This window comes from Selaginella moellendorffii, unplaced genomic scaffold, assembly GCF_000143415.4.
Source record: "Selaginella moellendorffii unplaced genomic scaffold, v1.0 SELMOscaffold_25, whole genome shotgun sequence".
In the NCBI taxonomy this organism is placed as follows: Eukaryota; Viridiplantae; Streptophyta; class Lycopodiopsida; order Selaginellales; family Selaginellaceae; genus Selaginella; species Selaginella moellendorffii.
In genome coordinates, this window is record NW_003314286.1 from 616666 (window position 1) to 621294 (window position 4629).

The following is a 4629-nucleotide window of genomic DNA, read 5'->3' on the forward strand; positions in this document are numbered from 1 at the left end:
CCCCCCCCCCCCCCCCCCCGGGGGATGATCGCTTCGGGCTTTCACCCAACTGCCTATATTAGTATTCAGACTCAAACTCAGACTCGGTTTTGGTCTTGGTCTCGGTCCCAGTTCCATCTTGGACTCCATCTCGAGTCCATCTCAGACTCCATCTCAGGTCCATCTCGGGTCCATCTCAGACTCCATCTCGGGCTCCATCTCGGGTCCATCTCGGACTCCATCTCAAACTCTATCTCGAACTCCATCTCGGGTCCATTTCGGGTCCATCTCGGATCCATCTCGGACTCCATCTTGAGTCCATCTCAGACTCCATCTCGGGTCCATCTCGGACTCCTTCTCGAACTCCATCTCGAACACTTCCACGTGTTGTGTGTTGGTCCTCTTGTGTCTTTTTTCTAGAGACTTAGTTATTGCTTGCTCCATACTTGTTCCTTGAGCACCTCATTGGGAGTTCCAATCCCGCTCTTAACCTTCCAAGTCGAAGCTTTTAGTCTAAACATGTTACGCTTGTTTGGCTTTCACTTCGGCCACTACCACTTGGCACCCTTCCGGCTCCACTTTGGGGCCTAAGGATTTTGTGTCTCACAAACATTAGGTTGCATCTCCAGCTAATAAAAAAACCTACACAACTTCTTTATCACACGACGATGTCCCATATACCCACCTAAAATAAAAGAATCATGGTAGGTATGGAGAAAGTATAGAATAAAGATTGAAGGTAGCCGTAAATGATCATTAAGATCTGTCCCCAGAAAATAAAGAAGACCATCCTTAAGGCAATATTGAAAATATTAATATCAAAATGGTAAATCATCAGCAAGTTATGTAGAATTCTCAAACCTATTGCGAAGCCTTCGAATCCATAGCTCAATCGTTTAAACCTCACAAATCTCGTCAAGACAAAGTAAATCCCTTGTGGACATTAAATGTCAAGTATAACAACCGACGAGGGCATCAACATCAGCCATAAAACTCCTCAAGCGATGAACAACCACAAAATTATATATCTGAAGCTTCAAATCTTATTGAGCCGTACAACTAACCAAGTTTTTTCGTTTCAATAATGAAGTAACTGCAACATGATCACCTTCTAATGATGTCTGAGAACCATGTAGATATGTATGAAGTTTCTCGAAACCCCAAACTGCTGCTAAACACTCCTTATCTGTCGTGAAGTAGTTCATCTTTGTTGGTTGTAATATACGGCTGATATATGCAATTGGATGGTACTAACTAAACACACTCAGGCTCTTTTGCATCAACACACTTCCAAGACTAATATCGGAAGCATCCACGCATAAAATGAAAAGTTGAGTGTAGTCAGGATATGCCAAAACCAAAGGAGTCAGCAACAGTTATTTGAGATTTGTAAATGCCCACTCATAGTCCAAAGACCAGATGAAAAATGATGTTGATGACTTCAGTAATACTCACAATGATGCAGTGCGATAAAAAAGATGATCAACAAAACAACCGAAATACTCCACTTTGCCTAAGAAGTGTTACACATCATTTACACATTTTGGAGTAGAGAACTCTAGAACAACCACAAGTTTGTCAAAATTAACTTGCAAACCCTCATGAGAAATATAGTACCCAAGATAAGTCGTGTCCTTGGACCCAAACACACACTCCAACCACTTCAACTTTAAACTAACTTCCTATAGCCAATCCCACATCTTACGAACATCATGGACTTGTTCTTCCCATTTTCCTTTCAAATGGATTAAAACATCATCGATGAAGTCAGTAGTCATCTCCAGCATATCACAAAAAACCTCATCCATAATTCGTTGGGAAGTTGCTAGAGTATTGTTCAAACCAAATGGCATCACTAAAAACTCGTACAAACCAAACGATGTACAAAAAATAGTCTTAAAAATATTTTCTTCAGCCATCAGGACTTGCCAATACCCATAAGCAAGATCTAACTTGGTGAATTAGCAACTTCTCTCTAGATGATCCAAGAGATCAACAGTATGAGGAAGAGGGTACATATCCAAAATCGTTGATGTAACGGATAATAATTGATGTAAAAATAAATACTCCCATCGGGATTTGTTACAAGATAAGGTTCACATGCCCACGACTTTTAAATAACTCCTTTTTCCAACATCTCCTTGACATTGGTATGTAAAATCTTGATCTCTTTGGGTGACCGACGACAAACAAGAACCTTGATTGGACAAACATCCCTAATTGGAATCAGATGATATGTAACAATCTTGGCTCTAAATGATAGGTTAAATTCAAAGAGATTAGTATACTCCTTCATGAGCCAGTCAACCACTGCAACACAAAAACTGTCAGAGGGATTAAAAAAGGGAAGAGCAGAATAAGACAAAAATATAGGAAGAAGTAATGGGGAAATAAAAGTAATGGAAACAAAGGTAAAAGCAAAAAGATGAAGTGGTATAGAAGTAAAAGGAATAGATGAAATATAAAGAAGTATAAAACAAGAGGGAGAAGCCTCAAAGTCATATTTGGCATGATTACACTGTAACTAATCTATACTAAGGATCATGTCAAAAGCTTGACTCGACACCACCTGCAATGATTGCAACTCAAACTCAAGATTGCCTACACACACAACCAGGTCTACCTCATCCCACTCATATGCATATGTGCGGCCATTGCAATAAAGAATGAAAACTAACTCTGCCGTACGATGTAAATATAAATGGCAATATGTGGCAACAGGTCGAATAATAGAAGATAAACTTGAAACTGTATCAACTAATATGGAGAGAATAATAAAAGACCTTTTGTTGTAAAAACAAGCTTGAGAAGTAAACACTGAATTAATTAGTGCCAAGTGAACTCCCAAAAGAAATATGAAGGGGTCATTAACTTATTCGTGCAAAGTTCCTCCACGATTTGCATGACTCCTCATTTTCTGGATGCATCTCAATATCCAAACCTTCCATTGTAACAGCACCAACAGGACGTTGTTGATGCTAAAATCTCCAACCAAGAAATGGAGGTTGCCAATCTGAAAAACGCTAATAACACCAATAAGTGTGAATAACTTTATTACATGCTTAACAACAAACATCACGGCCACAACTATATCCTCACCCTTGTTTTTGAACTTGGGCAACAACAATATCAATCTCCATTAGAACAAAACCATCTCCCACAGGAAGTGGAGCTAAAAGACATGTAGTGAGAAGTGGAAGAGATGACATCTTATAACATTTTGCTATACGAAGGGCATCATCAAGGGTGGCTGGAACAAGTGCATATACAAGGCTTACAAGATCTTGATGAAATGCTGGCCACAACATACCTAGTTTGATGTGCTCTAACATATTTGGCTCCGCACGAAGTAAAAGGCTTTAGAAATGAATGCTAAACTGCATCACTAATTTAGATAGCCCTTGACGAAGATGATACAATTGTTGGAAGGCATTACACAATCGTCATCATGTCCAAATGCACATTTAAAAACATCCAAGAGAATACTCCTATCCTCACAAGTGCCTGTGCTCAAACAATTGTACCACTGCAATGCTGTCCTTTGGAGACACATGGGAAACTCATGCAAACAACAAGCATCATCCCAAGAATGATATGTGGCAATCATCATAAAGTGATCGAACTAATGGTACATATCATCCCCAAGATTCCTATAAAAGAACTCCAGTCAAATGCGAGGATTGTTAGGAAGAGCAAAAGGAGCTATACCATACGTTATGAATGCTACCATCAACTAAATTTGATTGTTCAATTGCAATTGCATAGCATTGAGCAATTGCACTAATTGGTGCTTTAGAGTCAAAGGAGGAGGAGACTACTACTCTACTATGAAAATGAATGAAAAGAAAAAAACAAAAGAAAAAAAAAAAAAAAACTAGAAGGAAAGGGAAATCTAGACAATGCAAAAGCTAAATTGAAACAAAAAACAAAAGAAAAGAAATGGAAAAACTAAAAGAAAAAGGAAATCTAGATAATGCAAAAGTTAAATCTAAACCAAAAATCCCAAATCCAAATACTCTTTAGGGATAATTAAAGTTGCCTCTCACCTCCTCATGTGAGTGTATGGAATATGGAAAGAAAATATAGAAAATGTGCATATCAATTAACCAAAAAACCTTAGTTTATATATAAGAGCAAGTGGTTTAAATTGAAACCAATTCAATGGCTACTAAAATTCCACTATACTAATATTAGTATGCAGCATTATAATTGTACACATTTTTATTTTTTATTTATTTTATATATATTTTAATATATTTTTAAATCATTTTAAATTTTTCTATTTTATAATTATATAGTGATATGCAAAGCCAATTTATGAATGTAGATTCATTTCTTAGATGATCAAGATTTCTAGATACCAGTAGTAACTTTTTATACTCATAATTAATTAATATGTTTTTAAAATTATTGATATATTTTTTATCACACATTATCTTTTGATCTCTTGATGATAATAATTAATAATAATTTTATATATATAAATAGTTATTTATATTAAATATTTTTTTTAAAAAAAATAAATTGTAATAATAATATTAACTATTTAAAAACTATGAAGTCTAGGTAATTATGCATTAAATTACATTGTCTTTATATTTTGATAAACTCTTTTATTTAACTTTAATTTAACTGAGATGAAATATATAA